The sequence below is a fragment of the Sturnira hondurensis genome, unplaced genomic scaffold (genome assembly GCF_014824575.4).
Source record: "Sturnira hondurensis isolate 20B ecotype Veracruz unplaced genomic scaffold, ASM1482457v3 Scaffold0009664, whole genome shotgun sequence".
Lineage (NCBI taxonomy): Eukaryota > Metazoa > Chordata > Mammalia > Chiroptera > Phyllostomidae > Sturnira > Sturnira hondurensis.
In genome coordinates, this window is record NW_028082295.1 from 1,413,151 (window position 1) to 1,430,783 (window position 17,633).

At 40.7% G+C, this 17,633-nt stretch overlaps 1 protein-coding gene across 50 annotated transcripts in view; it reads left to right on the forward strand.

Annotated features, from left to right (window-relative positions):
- Positions 1 to 17,633, forward strand: part of MAP4K4 (mitogen-activated protein kinase kinase kinase kinase 4) — a 199,304-nt gene that overhangs the window by 37,017 nt on the left and 144,654 nt on the right. The window contains exon 1 of one of the 50 annotated variants that reach the window (XM_037057288.1): positions 4,625 to 4,646. The exons of the other annotated variants lie outside the window; for them this stretch is intronic. The gene's annotated coding sequence lies outside the window, so the exon portion shown is untranslated. Of the gene's footprint in view, positions 1 to 4,624; positions 4,647 to 17,633 lie in introns of those variants that run through there. 50 annotated transcript variants of the gene reach the window in all.

Below are 17,633 nucleotides of genomic sequence, written 5' to 3' on the forward strand. Positions count from 1 at the left end.
ATAGATATACCTCAGAGATAATGTGGGTTCAGTTCCTGAACACCATAGTAAAGCGAATCACAGGAATTGTTTGGTTTCCCAGAGAATATAAAAGTTATCTTTACACTATCCTGTAATTTGGAAGTGTGCATAGTATTGTATCTATAAAAACAACGAACATGCATTAATTAAAAATACTTTATTGTTAAGAAATGCTAACTGTCACCCAGGCCTTCAGTGAATTGCAGTTTCTTTCCTGGTGGATAGTCTTGACTTCAATTTGTAAAAAATGCAGTATCTGCAAAGTATAATAAAACAAGATTACCTGTGTGTGGCTATTTTTAAAGGCTTTTCAAAATAAGTTGCTGAAATTAATACCTTTTACCCTGAAACATTTCAGCCTATGTGTCCTTAAATGCAGTACAGGTTTTTCAAGGGAAAATTTACATGTAATGAAATGCACAAGTCTTAATGAGTTTTGAGTTTGTAGAAAATACTGCAAACTCTGCTTTAAACCCAAACCCTCTATCAAAGTATAGAACATCACCATTACACCTGGGAGATTTTTAAAAATTCAGCCTTTTCTGGAGCTGCATTGATGAACTAATCTGGAATTAGGCCCAAGCTTGATGTTTTAAAACCAAATTCAGCCCTGTTTGGAGACCAGTGCTCTATTTTTTGTAGTATGTGAACTAAACTGATTTATATTTGGAAATCTGGCAAAATTAAGAAATAAATCAGTTTGTGACATGAAGAAAATTCAAATGTTACACTTATGTTCAGTGTTCAGGAATTTGTGAAGAAGCAATAGATAAAAGCAGAAGTACGTAACTCAAAGAGTTATAGTTTGGAAAATGATTTGTTGATTGTGAGTTTGTGTCTCTTTTCCCCTATTCTTTTTTTCTTCAGGATCTTTGAAAAAGTCTGCTTGATATTGTGGAAGACATTGTATTCAGAAAGAATAATTTCTATTTAGTGTTAGGTTTATAATATCTTTTCCTCAATTTTTGTCTGCTTTTCATAAAATGACAGAGTAGGCCTGTGTTTCTCCTGCTGTGGGGTGTAATCCATTGGTGGGAATACAGCCAGTGTCGCTGGTCAAGACTACATCTTTTTTTAACCAAGTAGAAGATAGAGTGTATCACATATGCCCAAGGTGGGTGTTTTGTGGAGGTTTTAGAAACCCTTATTTTGATTAAAATGTGTGTTATGTGTGCATTGGTGGTGGTTTTAAATGCATTTTTAATTATAGGTTGCAGTCAAGATAGTTTGAAAGCCAGTGAACTGGGAGATGCTACTTTTTTTGAGCAAAAGTGAGGAATTTTTAAGTAAATAAACATTAAATAGTATAGACATTTCTTTTCAAATGAAATCCAGCCATATTGCCCACTATACTCTGCACTGTGATCCTCATCCTGTTCTATTCCGCTTTGGTCTAGGGCTTCACTGTGACCATACCCGTCAGGACAGTTCCTTTCACCTTCGTTTAGTTGCTCCTCACCCCACTGAAGACCCAGTGCTGTCTCCAATAGTGTGTCCCTGTCATGAAATCTTATCACACCTCATATGTCCTGTTGCCTTACATTCTTTTGGTACTCAAAGTGTTTCCTGGCTTGAGAGTTATCTTAACCAGTGCTGAAGGCATTTCCTGTACCCCCAGCATAGTCCTAGATGGCATGCAGAAGACAGTTGACTGGGGTGCTGGGACCTGTCCTTACTCCTCCTCCTACAGCTCCGTGGGTCTTTGTGGTTATACCTGCAGGAAAGAGCAGTCTTCTCAGGGAGCCTGGGAGTGGAGTGGGACCAGGGACTCATCTTTATAATGTATTTGTGGACCAAGATTAGAAAAAGGAAAGGCTTATTTGGTTTAGTCTCTGCTTTTTTAATGTACTTTGTATCTAAAATTTTTTTCATATTTCTGCTTTATCATTTGAAATGTCTGCGTGGCATTTTGTAGATTTCAGCCATTGTGATATCAGAGAACAGTTTGGTAAGTGGTTTGTTTGGGGATTATATTCATAGTTTACTTCTTTTGTTTTCCTCTGTGAGAAATATTGTTATGCTTCAGTTTTGAGTCGGGGGTAAAGGGATGTGTAAAATTGACTAGTAGGCCATCTCTTCCTGACTGAAGAGCCCACCCTTCTTCTTCCCTTCCCCCTTTTTGATGGCAGTGCGGATAGTTTTTCAGACTGTGTTGGTTATAGCAGAGAAGGCAGGAGTTAAAACTTAAGGCAGTTTGGTACCACTGCAGAGAAGCCCTCGTTTAAGAAGGTTAGGTAGAGAAGGGAGCTGGTCTGCTGGCTCATGCATCCCCTGTTGCCCTGGAGGGTCATTTTCTGTATCACAGACAGCAGATCACTGCCTCCAGGACTCTGGTGGGATGCATGCCGATGAGCACTGGGCCATGTTTCTGAGGGCTTGTTCCAGTCATGTGTAGAACAAATGGGAATGGTTTTAGTGTGATCGAAAGTACTTTTTTTTCATAAGGATACCATAACTTTTTAAAGTTTAATCCATATTGAATGACTTTATTTCAGATATATGTTAGAGTACATTTACATTGATTTGAATAGGACAGTGTCTTAAAATTACAAAGCAAAGAACAGAAAATCATCTCTTTTACAAATGAAATAATGCGTGGAGGTTAGAGGAAAAGGAAGGGATTTGAACATGAACCTGATGTACCCTGTTCCTGTTTTTTATTCACTCAAGATTCCTTTTAAATGAAATAAGTTTTGGTTCCTGTTAGTGGATTTTACTTTTCTTCCCTTTCCCCAGAAATGACAAGGAAAATTATTAAAAGTCCCATAATCTTCTGTGACCTTACCAATAAAGTGAATTTGCCTCTTAATTTTGAATTATTTTTTTCAGAATTGGGGAGAGGAAGCTGGTTCTGCAATTTCTATGGTAATATAAACAGTAAGGCCAGCAATGAAGGAAGAGGTATAGATTTTAATATAATTTGTTGTTAATTTTTAACTCAGTGGGAACTGAAAGGGGCTCAGAAAGCCCACAAAAAGTAGCTGGTGTGTCATTGACTGTGGTCCTAGGGCTAAAGTAAGTCACATACTTTCCTTCATAAACTTTCCAGAACTTACTTATTCTCAGGTTGATTGTATTTTTTTGAGAACTGATTATCCCTCAGGAATATAATGAAGGTGGTATTGAGTGGCTTGGGGCTGAGGGAAAAATGGTAGGTGACCATTTCAGAAATAAAGGCTTTACCATTTTGAGATTAATAATGGTTCACGTTTTGCTACTCAGAAGATGGGATGTTACAAAATTCAGGGTGTTTTTTCCTTCTTGGTCTCTCCCCTCCCAGCCCCTGCTCAGCTACATTTTCCCTCTTCTCTGGCTGTGTTGACAGAAAGGAAAGTGAGGCCTCAACTTCCTGGGATTGTAGTGTGATTTTAGTTAGCTGTTAGTCTTCTCCCTCCTCCGCTCCCAACCACGTTTACATGCTGGTGGACTTGGAAAGATGAACGTGCAATCTTGGAGCTGTTGTCCTTACTATGGTTAGGATTTAGCAGCCCTCTTCCTGGCTGAGGGTCCTGCATCACTTGACCTCTGAGTCAGCATCACAGCATCCCAGAGAACCTTTCCAGGTGACTTTTGGTACTGTGGATTAGAATTGGTGGGATGCTAGTTGTGAAATATCCCACTCATTTGAAAGCCAGCCTTTGTGACTAGTAGGCAGGCAGGCTTCCAGGATGCCCCAGCCCTGGCCGCAGGGGTCTCAAATGTTAACAGGAGCACAAAAGCTGCCAAGCCCAGGCATGGAGCTTGTACCTGACCTCTGACTGAGGGAGGAAGTTGCTGGTGATAGTCCGGAAAGGCCTGGCTTCTCAGCAGAGTGATGAAAGGGGTGTCAGGAAACTGCAGTGTGTAAGGCTTGTAGAAGACCCATACTTTCCTGGGCCCAGAGAGGTTAAACATCCTCTGTGAGGTGTATCCAGCAGGTTGGTGTCAAGCTTAGAATTAGATCTGGGTCTCTTGGAAATCAGGCAGTGGGCACTGATAAGGTAGTTGAGGTTGGAGCAGCAGCAGATGCTGTGATGTTGAGGAAGAAGAGAGGAGTCCAGGAGATACAGACGATTTGCCTGCCAGCCCCCTGTGGCTCTCACTTTAATAGGTCAAAGGACAAAATGTACGGACAGCACATGGGGCAGTGGGAAGAACAGGAATTTTGGAACCAGACAGACTGAGCTTTAAATATTCTTGCTTCCACTTACTAGTTTGGAAACCTTGGACAAGGTATGTATTACCACTTCAAAATTTAATTTTTCTTACCTGAAAAACATCCCATCAAGCTTTTCTTTGAAAATGAAGTATCCTGTGGGCAGATGGCCTTCCATAGCACCAGCCCATGGCAGCTGACCAGCGCCTTGTCTCCTCCTCAGGGCTCACAACTCCCGGTGCCTATGCTTTTTTCATGAGTGACTATAGAAAAAGCAGACAGATTTTCAGTCTGATGTTTCTGAGTCCCAGTTCTTTCACATACTGGCAGTATGACCTTGAAAAAGTACTTCACCTCCTGGAAACTTTGTTCTGTGAACTGCAGCCATGGAATTGTAATATTGACCTCAGAGGGCTGGAGAACTAAAGGACAGATCTGGCATGTGATAGCAGTTAATGAATTTAACTGAGCTTGCCTGCAAGAGTATCTGGTAAGAATTTCTTTAACATTTTTTCCTCTATTATTATTGAGACTATTGATAGAAAAGAGATGCTATGAGTTAGCTGATTCATTATCCATTATACAGAGAATCATACCATAATTTCTTTAATAATAGAGAAAATTAAAATTTTGTAACTACTTTTGTCTGTAAAAATCTGTAAAAATCTTCATTTTACAGATTATTTTACCATAATCTGTAAAAATCAGTTATGGAAAATGCAAAGAAGGCAATGACCTAGTAAAATGTCGCGTCCGCCCCCACCCTTTTTTTTTACATTATAGCAGCTGATCATTGCATGTATAAAGTTTACTGTCGTATTAAAAAAAAACTATAAAAAACTACAAGGTAAATCTGAAGTGCATTATTACGTACCTCTATGATGGCTATTATGCTGATTGGTAATTCAGTACTAATATCCAGTAGTTAACCTAGAAGATTGTAGTTAGCTTTATTACATAGGAAGCCCAAATTTATATTTTTTCCATTTTCATTTTTTTGTATCTGTAATTGTGTACCAGTTCAGCCATGATTAGTTTGCCAGATGGACAGTGATTATTACTCATTCACCCATGCACACATTGGTAAACTCAAGGACCTGCGAGTTGCTCTCTGAGAACTGGCCTGCCTTCTCCACACTCCCTTGGCCTTATATACAGGGTGAGTTGCTATGACTATGCAGCCAGCACTTGTTACCCATCTGCCTTCCATTGTTGCTTCTCAGAGAAAGAAATTCTGGGTCTTTTCACTGGTCATGCTGTTTAAGGAACAGCATGGTCACTGCACTGTGGTCTGGCTGGAGCTAAAGCCTGGATGGTTGTGGAAGACAGAAAGCCCTGAGAAAATGGGCTTTGAGTTCTTCAGATGCAAGACTGTTTGAACAGAGTGTTGTAGATGAGCCGAGTTCAGCATCTGTGGACCTGGAGAAAAGAGGAAAAGGCTAACTGAGCCTAGTCAGAAAAGGCTAGGCTCAGTTAGCATATGTTTTGACCAGTGTTTGTGCTCAGGGTGTTTTAAAGACAGAGAAGAAATCAGACTAAAATTATACCATCTCCCCTCTCACTGGCCAGAACTTAACATTTCTTTGACTAGCACCAATGCCCTTTGTCTTTTCTTTATGTAAGGCAAAAGGCTTAACATGCAAAGGTGTAACTATAGTGTAGTGACTGAGTTACAGTTGCTGTATAAATGAAATCCCTGTTCAGATGGCAAGGAGGGGTTGGACCAGAAAGTAGGACACTTCTAGGGCAGAAAGAGGGAGTAGAAATGGGGAGAGCAATCTTGCAGGGATGAATGGGGTCACCCATGGCAAACTTCCAGACTAATTATTTTTGCCAAATCTGGCCTTGTGTATCTTTGTTTCTGTACCAGACAGGTGGACGTTGTCAGAGATAAAAGTCTTTATTCAACAGTGTCTGAGCAGAAGCCTGTTGAACAGCCTGGTGAGGGCACCAACTATAAACCACCTACTTTATTTTTATACTAAGGTTTTCTGCTGTGATCAGATGGAAAATCTGTAGGTTTTAGAGTAAACCCTTCCCAGAATATCCCAAATCACTCTTAGTCATTTGTTGGGGTCCAAAACAAAAAGGCAAGCAGGCTAGCTGGCCCACAGGAGACCCTGTGCTCTAAGCCAAGGAGCGCATACTTATCCTGAAGGTGAGAGATGAAGGGTTTAAAGCGGGAGAAAGAGACAGTTTGTATTGGAAAGCCCTCCAGAAGCACTGGGATGGTGGCATGGAGCACAGTTTGGTTGAAGGCAAGGAGACCAGTTTGGGTGCCGTTGGAGTATGAGTCAGAAATGAAGTAGAAATGGAGGTACAGTAGTCTCCCCTTACCTATGATCAACTTTAGTCTAAAAATATTAAGTGGGAAATTTCAGAAATAAACAATTCATGAGTTTTAAATTTTGCATTGTTCTGAGTAGTGTGTCTGATGAAATCCCACCCCCCCCCAACTCTGTTCTACCCAGGACAAGAATCACCCCTTTGTCCAGCATGTCCACACTGAATACCTTACCTGCCCTTAGTCACTTTGTAGTCATCTTGGTTATCAGATTAGCTGTCTAGGTATCTCAGGGCTTGTGTTCACAATGACCTATTTTACTAAATAATGGCCCCAAAGCTCAAAAGTAGTGATGCTACTAGCTATTTGGATATGCCAAAGAGAAGCCAGAAAGTGCTTCCTTGAAGGGAAAGGTTAAAGTTCTCAATAAGAAAAAATAATCATATGCTGAATTTGCTAAGATCTACAGTAAGAATAGTGAAGAAGGGAAAAGAAATTTGTGCTAATTTTGTTGTCACACCTCAAACAGCAAAGGTTATAGCCCAGTGTGTAAATGCTTAGTTAAATGATGGGAGAGCATTAAATTTGTGGGTGGAAAACTTGAACAGAAAATGTGTTGCACCAGAAAGCATCGAGCCTAAAAATGACTTCTTTAGTAAGGGATCCCCTGAGAAGAGTGACCACATTCACATAATTTATCACAGTAGTTTAACCTTAGGTTAGGGCCATTGACCCTTCCCCCAACCCCCACACAAGCAAAATTCTTCATGTAACTTTTGACTCCCCCAAAACTTAACTGCAATCATTTCTCAGTATGCCCTGGGGATTGCTTCCAGGCACCTCCTCTCCCTGTGTGGAATACCAAAATCCTTGGTTGCTCCAATTCGAGTGGTTTACAACAGTGCATACACTCAGTCTTCCACAGCCACAGATTCCCAGCAGTGGATTGAAAATACCGTTTTTGATCTGTGGTTGGTTGAGTCTGTGGATGTGAAACTTGGAGATAACAGAAGGCCAGCTGTACTCGTATATTTGTCAGAAGACATCCATGTATGAATGGACGCATGTGGTTCGGACCATATTGTTCAAGGGTCAACTGTATATCATTATTATTGTTCCACTGTGTTACTAGTTATTTTTAATCTCTTACTGTACTTAATTTATAAATTAAACTTTATCCCAAGTATGTATGTGTACGGAAAAATGTATTATATATAGGGTTTGGTACTATCCTCAGTTTCAGGCATCCATTGGGGTTTTGAAACTACTTCAGAGAGAAGTGCGTACATTTGAGAGATGTATGAATATGATGGATGAATTCTGGGTGACAGGTAATTGTAATAGTGACACCGAAATCTCAGGACAGTTTTGAATGGTTGCTGAATTACTGTCAGGATGAGTGATGCTTTTTCTGCAGGGGAGAAATCCACTTTTCCAAACTTCTTTTTACTGATGGTGTTCTCTGTTACACTCTCCAGAAGTTTATTTACAGGTGTTTTATTCCATTAAAACAAATTGATATGAAATACTTTCAGAGCTAAAAATTCTAGAGCTGCTTCTGCTGAGGTTAGCATTCCTTCCAAATTGTTTTCACACAGTGCCAGCAGTAACCTTCCTCCTAACTGGCCTCTCTGCATCTGATCTGTTCCCTACAGTTTAGCTATAGGAATCTGTTCTGAACAACTCAATCTGTGCTACCCTTCTTCAGTAGTTGCCCAGTGCTGATAGGATGAAGGCCAAACTCTTTAATGTGACTCGAGGCCTGGCTTATCCAGCCCCTGACTTGGTCTATCTTCATACTGCCATTGCACTGGCCATCTGCCTGCCGCTGCTTCTTGTCTTGTTCCTGCATGTCAGGCACAGAAGACTTTTCCAGTCTTTCCCTGACGTCCTCTGCTAGATCCTGGTCACAAATGTAGGCACTCTGAGCACTGTCTCTTGCTACTATAGCATGTGGCACTGTTGCATTTTTACATTTGATCTTGGATTAGTGCTGGAGAAGAATCTCCACTGTCTGTCCCCCTTGCTTATCATTATACCTGATACATAACTGATATTGATGTATTTTGAATTTAGTTCTCACTCTCAATTATTCAGAGAAGTTACATTCAGTATTTTTTTTCTTATTGTCCTACACAAGATAAACTCCTTTGCGGTGTGTTCCCTGTGCCCTGTTCTAACTTGATGACACTTCACATTTTGGTGTAATGATTGTTGATCTCCACTGTTCTGATGTAGCTCTGTGAGACCTGTAGAGCCTTTGCTGACAACACTTACTGGACTTGGACTTGGAACATGGTGGGTATATATTTACTAAAGGGAATTGACTGAAAGAACACTTTGGAAAGGTAGTTATTAAAATAAACACAATGAAAGTTTGGTATCAAAGAAGTTAATACTTCTCTGCCTCTCTTCTCTCTCTCCCTTCCATATTTCCTTCCTTTCTCTCTTTGACAACTCATTTTTACTGTTGAGGCAGGTGTGACGTGCTCACTACGTTATCATGAGCTGTCCACATACAGGAAAATGGGCAATTGTGCAATTTGGATTTTGATTATGAAAAGTTAGTCACTATGACAAATCCATGAAACACAGATAATAAAGCTTCTAGTAAAGCATAATCTTGTAAAATTATTTGTCACCTGGAAGAGCTGCCATTTTGACCTCTAGTGCATTTTCTTTCAGTTGGGGTGGATGTGTGTTTGTGGGTCAGACACATTGTGAGTGGTGGGGTCAGACACATTGTGAGTGGTGGGGTATGGTTTCTGAGAGATGCAAAAATTGGACCAGGGCTGTTGATTCACTACAGCAGTAATAAGCTGCTCTCCCTCTCCCAATCTGGGTAATGAGGGCTGTGCCCTCTTTTAAATTATTTGATTAAATTACGTTGGTTACATGGATTCAGATTTAGAAAAGTGCATTATTGCTCCAAATTAATTAAGTCACTTAGACCTTACCTAATGTGAGTTTTTGTCCCTATTACTAATTGTTGTCTCTTTTATGGATCGGGGTACATGGTTGGGAAATGTTCGGTAGTGATAAGTAGAAAACAGGTCTGGAGTAGTCTGGGGGAAGGGCTGCTTAGTGTTTTATTGAACATGCTGATGAATGCACACTTTAAAGATTGTGGGTGTTTCTTTTCCTTTCTCTGCCACTCCTTTTGAATTGCTCAAGGTCCAGAGCCTGTTTCTGGAATAGGTGACTCAGATGAAATTAAGTTTGAAAAGGAAAAAAGCTGTCATTTTCTGGTTATTCACTATAATTCAGGCTCAGATTAAGCCTTTCCTCTCTATTCTCTCTTCCCTTCTTGCTCCTTCATGTCAGACTTCTGTCTCCTTTAACTTCTGTACTTTTTAAGTTTGCCAGAAATGGATTGAAACAGAAAGAAGTGGCATGAATTAATATTGGTGATCTCCTCCTGCTCTTTGTCAGCTTTTGGAGTTGTTACGAAAATCAGAGAGGGCAGCATCGCATAGCTTGGAGGTGGCAGGGCTGCCCCTGAACCAGGGTTTCACTCAAAGCTCACTCTGGACTCTGTAGCTTCTAATGCCACTCTGTGGCTTCTCACCACCAAGGAAGGTCTGCTTAAAAGTGACAGTGCCCCGCACCGCACCCCACCCCAAACAAAATTGGAGCAGCTCTTTTTTACTTCTCTGAAATCACTGAAATACACTGGGAAACTTTAAACACCAAAAAGTATCTACATAAACCCGGATCCTCTCTTAATCCAGTGAACAAAAGAAATGACAAGAAATTAACTTAGACTTTTAATGAATACAGTGGCCATCCTGAGGTAGAAAGAAAAGCATGTTAGGTACAGTATATTGAGAAATTCCCTCCATCAGTACTAGGAGTGACTAACATGCCCGATAACAAAAAGAGCAGTAGGATGGATGTCTTTTTAGTCAGAGCAATTGAAATCCATTTCTGCTGAACAAAATTGGTAGTTGTTGCCTTTGGGAGGTGATTGATTCAGTGCTTGGAGGTTTGTGGAGTGAAAGTAAGGGGATAATGATCTGCAGAATATTTTTTGGTTCAGTGATTTCTTTTCCTAGACATCTTGAACCTGTCTTGTACGCTCACTATTCTCACAGTTTTGGGAGTGCCTTGGGGACTATGCCCTGATGCTGTTTTTTGTGTAGCATCTAATGACCTCCCCTCTTGGCCCTTGTCCCTCTGCCTTGCTTTCTGGGTCCTTTAAGGGGGGCCATGTAGTTTAAAGGAAGTGTTTAGGGGTGAGAAGATCACTGTTTGCCTGGCCTGCCATCAAATAGACAGAACCCTGGGGAAAAGGCTGAATCTAGCAAGTCATTTTTTCAGCTCTAGATTAAGGTAATCCCAGTAGTGCCTGTTCATGAGGTGGTGGTGAAGATTGTCAAAGATGAACGGAGTGCGAAAAGTCCAGCATGAACTGGACTCAACCTTAATTGGTAGAGGCAACTGGGTGTTTTAAAGGGAGAATGAGGGAGTGGGGAGGGGAATGAACTGGACCTCTGTAGAGTAGGGAAGTGGGTATTGGGCCATGTGAATTCCATCTGGGTTTTCTCACTAGCTCTTACTGAAGTTAGGCTCCTGCCCTCTCACAGAGACTGGAAGATGGGCCTTGTCTTCAGGCATTGGCTGGAACAGTCACACAATTACTACTTTTGCCAGCTTGGATTTTTCTTAGGCAGGTGCTTTAACAGAGGGTATGGTCACTTTAGGGATGCAGCCTTGAGCTGTTACAGAAACTGTGTGTGTGTGCTCAGGCCAAGTTTAAGGCCTAGTTGAGAAGAGGGCTTGGAGAAGACTGGCTAGAGTTCGGTCAAGAGAGAATCTGCGTCAGGATTAAATAGGGTCATGTTCATAAAGTGACACATATTAAGTGTGATTGCTGTTGGCCATCTTATTCCTTGGTGCCTCTGGTAGGGCTTTTGCTTATTGTCCTTTTAATCATGGTTGTCTCCCTTAATTCCTGGAGATACTTAATCACTGGATTAAGAGAGGATCTAGTTTTTTTTTTTTTTTTTTTTTTTTTTTTTTTTTTTTTTTAGTGATGGTACAGGGCCTGGTAGTCAGGGCCAGAGGTGAAGCCGTTCTGACAATCCCATGACAGGTTCCACAGTGTCTCTGCAGCTAAGTGCTCAAATACAGTGATAGCCACACAGTACTGTCATCCTTCACACAGTTGATGTTCAACAAATAGACAGACATTAAATGAGGATGGAAGTGCTTTTTAAAAATATAAAAGTATCAGTAAGGTATATAGATTTCCATGCGGCATAAGCTCCTGCTATACACAAGCACCCCTAGACCCTGTTCCCCGTAGTTTTAAATTCTCTTAGTGGGGGAAAGTGTGATTTCTTTCCCTTCTGTTTTGTAACTTGGATGACCCAAAAGGAAAACACATTCGTGAAGACATTTTATATATAGGATATAAATGGAAACAGTTACCTTCTTCATTGACAGAAGTCCTAAAGTATTTTTCACTGGAATATCATTTGACTCTATAGAGTTCTTTTCACTATATTACTTTTATAATAATGCAGTATAACTTAAGAAATATTAAAGCAGAAGTTAACTCCATAATAGCTGGTATACTATGTGTTGGGTTCTTAGTTGCTGTAATTTAAGTTCCCTGGAGGTTGCTAGCTACTTTCTCAGTCTGAGTACTCTCTGCCTAATTGAACTTAGGGCATATTACTTACTTTCCATAAACTCTGTTCACTAAAAAAGGTTAAGATAAATGTGATTCTGAAGACTTGTTTGCCTTAAATAATGGCAGGTAGAATTTCCAGTGAATCTCTAACTTAAACTCCAGGAGTGAATTCAGAATTCATTCAGATAGGTTGGAGTTGTTAATCAGTTCCTTGTTTGGCCATCACTATTGGAGAAGTCTACTGTAGCAGCTCTGTACTGGGGGAACTGTACTGGGGGAACCAGCTTTGGTGCCCGCACAGTGGCTTCTGCCTCTTAACCTATAAATGTCAGCAAAGCAGTCACCCTCCTTGACTCTTCTTCTTACTTATGTCTGGGACTCTGGCCCTTCCTGTGCTATAGGAAGGCCACTCATTATTTTACACCAAGGGGAAAAGGTGGAGGAACTGTTGTTGCAGCATGTGGATATGTGGACTGCAGGCCTCTGGAGGTGGACAATGAGTATCCTAGGAAGATGGAAAATAGTAGTGAGCCTTCAGTAGACAATCTGCCTATGTCTTTGGCTTCAGAGGTAATTTGTATCACCTTGACTGATTTTCCCCTACCCATCATAATCTAAAACTTACCTGATTGTCTTGTGATTCTAATTCATTATATAAATTGTAGCACCACACAGTGAAGGTCGTTTCCTTTTTTCCAGCAGAATCAAGGCTTCAAGCTGTGCTTTTTGACTTTAGTGTCTGCACTAACTGTTCTTTTCAAGGCTGTTGTGAATACAGAAAGAAATGTAAACATTGTACTGGGAAAATAAATATTTGAAGATAGTTTTTAGTCTTGGTCAGCATAAGTAAAGCCATTCCCTTATTCACTTTGAAAAGAACCTTATTTCTAGAGTAAGGGGAGAAAACATGTCTTCAGAAAACTTTGCTAAGTTTTGTGGAAGTGGAAAATTCTCTACTTAGTCTTTCTCTCCTTCTGTATAGCTAATAATACTAGCAGAGATTACTGTCAGCATTTGAATGTTTATATGCCAGACACCCTACTGAGTCTTCTGCCCTGAAAATACACCTATTAGTTGATATTCCCAAAGCTGCAGATAATGGGACTATAACCTGTACATGTTATTTCTCTCACCTAAGGCCGTAAAGAGTTTTTTTAAAAAAAGAATGATATGAGGATCAATCCAACACTGTGATGCTTGATGACTCTTAACACCATTTTATTGTTAACTTCTTCATCTTATGTTTGAAAGTGTGGAGGTTGATAGATTTTTTTCTTCTGTGAGCAGCATATCATAGACTGTTAATGAGGGATTCCTTGCTCACTCTCTAAGTTAGATCAGAGGAGTTTTATTTTGTTTCTTTCCCTCCTCTCCCCCTTTAATTATTCAGTTTTAATTTTTAATGTGGTACATACTGATATAACCTACCTGAACAAAAAAACTTTTTGGAGTTTTTAATTTTGATGAGTATAAACAAATCCTGAGACTAAAAAGTTTGAGAACTGCTGGTCTAGTGGTTGAAAGTGTAGGCTTTGGGGCCAGCTGGCCCTGTTCTAGTATATAGTAGGTAAGGGACATTGTGGTAAAAGTTATTTTGCTGAATCTCAAAGTCCTTAGTTGAAAAAAAATGGGACCAACAGTAGTAGCTAATAGGATCATCAGTATTAAATAAAGTAAAACATGCTAAGTTTTTGTCTTAGGGTTACACATTCAGAAAATGTTACTACTGTGACATGCTCCAGTGAGTCTTGCCTTCTGGGCAGTAGGACAGTTGTAGGATCCTTCCAAGTCCTACACTCTTGGGTTCCTTTCAGTCTGACTCCGGAGGAAAAGTAACCCACAACAGTGAATATGAGCCCCTAACTTCCACACATTTGGGATTTTGTTGGGAGGTCTCCCAGGCAGATACCACCAGCTTCTTGTTTATTTTGGGCAGACTGTGGAGGCCACAACCCAAGGCAATGGGGCTGTGGACTGGAACCTGACAGGTAATTTGGGAGTGCGTATTCTCTCAGTGACCTCTTTGGACTGCTGCTATTTTCCCTAAGCCTTTAAAATAAATGGTTTCTTTCCTAATCTCTAGCTTTGAACCCTGCTGCCTGCCCTCTTCCTCCCCTTGCTTTTCTGAAGACTGAGAAGTCTTCTCACTCCCCTTAGGATGTTTATGTTGTGTAAGTGTGTGCCAAAAATAATGAAGCCCCTTTAATTTAGTGGGAACTTCGGCCTGAATAAAATGAGTGACAACTAACCCTATTTAGTACTCCTTTCCCACTTCCTTTGGCCCTATCTTATTTTCATGGAAATAGTGTCCTGTTGTGTGCCCACCCTCCTGCTTTTCATCAGGTGGCTCTGGTTCAGAGGCCCTGCTCATTGTTTCTACCGTGGTTTCATTGTAGAGGCTTTGGCTAATAGTAGGGTATTTAGGATTACTCAAGTGAAAGAGAGGGGACTCATACTGATTGCTTAGGACACACAGACATTTTACTCGTATAGTATTTTCTGAAATGGATGAAAGAAGACATGAATTTACCACTCTCTCCATGAATGGGACAGTGAAAAAGTAGCTTCCACCTTTACCCCCAAAATATGTAAATTATTATTTAGAAGCCTGAAAGAGCAAATTCATTTTTCTCTCCAGATTTTAAATCTCAAGTGACAGGAGGCTTTCATCCAGGTTAGTACACCTCCCCTTTTTAAAAAGAGGTTTTATTTAAGAGTCTTAAAAATAGAAATTTGCTTGCATTCAGTTTTTAACTTGGCCTCAAAGTTTTCTACTTGAGGAGGTTAGTAAGACTAGAGCAAGGGTAAACTTCAAATTTATAGGAGTCTCAGGGTTTTTTGAGAATGATCTGTATTAATCCAGTGTTAAGGTATCTTGGAGACCCTTATAAAGGGAGGAGACTGCCTTTATTTTTAGGGCTGTGAGGTCATATGCTTCTAAAACATATATACTGATCTGAGAGGCTTTCTTAGGGTTCACATTTGGTCAGTAATATTCCTAAAATGGGGAAAGTAACAAAACAAAGAGTTCTTTATAGGAGAGCCGTCGCCCTTGTCCCGGTGAGTGACTTGTAGCATTGATTGGGTCATATCTGGATCAAGTGTTTAAGGCTCCATCCAGCTCTGCACAGCAGTGACCCTTCTCAGTAAATGTGGTATCTATTCCCTGCCCAGGTGTTGGGATTGCATATTGATCCTCTTCATGGGGACTTGCATTTTCCTCATAATATGCTTTTGCCCTTTATTTCTGCTCTACTGTCCCACCCAGACATGATAACTGTTTTTACCAGGGATAAAAACATTCCACATTTATAAACCACTCTCAAGAAATAGTACTTGAAGGAAGAAAACCATGAGAGAGGGTAAAGGGACTGCCTGTTTTCCTAAGGTGTTTCTAGCACTTTTTTTCTTTGCTAAGAACTATGAGGAATCTGGCTGTTTAAAATTTATCAGTGGAATTTGTCTTAGCATATATAAATAAGAGAACATAGAAGTCTTCAGGTGTTAGAAGACTGAAATTTCTTCTGAAATTGGACAGAGCAGATTTAGAAAATTTGATCTTTTAATTAATGAAATTTAGTTTTCTTTTTTTCTACTTACTGAATTGTAGACATTAGATCTGCAGAGGTTACTTTCTGACCAACACCAAAGTGTTTTGCTGTGCCCCTGCTTTCTGTGAGGAGGTGAGGAAACTTGAGCTGGTGTGCAGCCTTGTCCTTGGACTTGGGATACATGAGAAATGGGTGGCAGTGCACTTATGGCAGAATCTTGGCCAGGTGGGCTTCACCATACCTCGCAGCCACCTGCCGGCTCTTTGCATCACTTGAACACAGGTGCAGATGGCATTTTCTGGCCATCTGCTCTTTGCTGATTTCTTCTTCTAAGAACAAAGTTGGGTGGCTTAAAACTTCTGTGCAGTTAGCATGTGATTCTGAACTTCTCAAACCTCAGTTATTTGAAAAAGGCAGGAAATGACTTAATTCTGAGTAGTCAGTTTCCCAGAGAGCAATTCTTTAAGAACCAGAAGTTTATCTGATAACTTTTATGGTGGTAACAGTTTCAGATTCTTTTGTCATCTATAATGGGGCAGAAAAATTTAATTTTGTTTTATTGATAGTGCAATACTAACTTTTTGTTTGTTTTCTATTTTTAATGGAGTCTTTTATTTTTATTTTTAAAAATATTTATTTTTAGAGCGAGGGGAAGAAAGAGAAAGAGAGGGAGAGAAACATCAATGTGTGGTTGCCTCTTCTGCACCCCCATACTGGGGATCTGGCCTGCAACCCAGGCATGTTCTGTGACTGGGGATTGAACCAGTGACCGTTTGGTTTGCAGGCCACCACTCAGTCCACAGAGCCACACCAGTCAGGGCTGTTTTCTATCTTTTATTTATTTATTTTTGTTGTTGACACTATTATGGATGTCCCCGTTTCCCCACCTACCTTTGCTTGCCTCCACCCATACCCCAACCTCATCCTCTGACTATCAGGGCATTATTCTCTGTGTCTCTAAATTATCCATATATATTATTTGGCTAACCCCTTCACCTACTCTTTAAAAAAAAGTGCTGTATTTTTTTCCATTACCATTTAATCCTCTTACCCTTATACCCGCCTCCCAACACAATCACCCCACTGTTGTCCCTACTGCCTTTTTAATATTCTGTTATCCAGATGAGTAGCTAGCCTAGCAGACTTAAGTAGTGGGACACCAAGAGTAAATAGTGGGACATCAAGAGTTGAACATAGATATAATAGTGACATTGGAGTTGTTTTGTTGAAAAAGTGTTTGAAGGTACATTCCTTTGGTTTATTTGCATTATTTTCAAAGGAGAAATAGACCACATGCAGCCTTCAAAGATTTGTAGTTCTAGACTTCTGGCCAAGATGGAGGAGTAGGTAGACACATTGTGCCTCCTCACACAACCAAAATAAGGGCAACAACAATTTAGAAACAAAATAACAACCAGAACTGACAGAAAATTAAACTATATAGAAATTGGACAGCCAAGGAGCTGAAATAGACATATTCATCCAGACTGGTAGGCGGGGTGGAGTTGGGTGGCCGAGCCAAGAGGGATCTCAGCACAAGAAGTGGTGACACCAGGCGCACAAGGAACCCCAGGGTGCGCAAGATGACAGCAGGCAGACCCTGGCAGCCCAGACAGCAGTTGGAAGACTCCGGGCACGGGGTGGCAACAGGCAGACCCAGTGAGGGGGCAAGTGTGAAGCGAGAAACTGTGTGTAAGTTTGGCTGGCTGGCCAGGTGGTCCCATATCCAGATGCTTATAACTGGGGAGCAAGACAGACTGTGCAACCCAGGATCCCAGTGCATGGAAATAAAGCCTCAAAACACTGTTTGAAAACACTTGTGGGGGTTGAGGCAGCGAGAGAGACTCCCAGCCTCACACGAGAGTTCTTTGGAGAGACCCACAGAGTCCTAGAACATACACAAGCCCACCCACCCAAGAACCACCACCAGAAGGGCCCAGTTTGCTTGGGGGAAGGGGCGGAAGGGACAGAAGTTGGACAGAAATCAGATAGAGAGTGGAACAA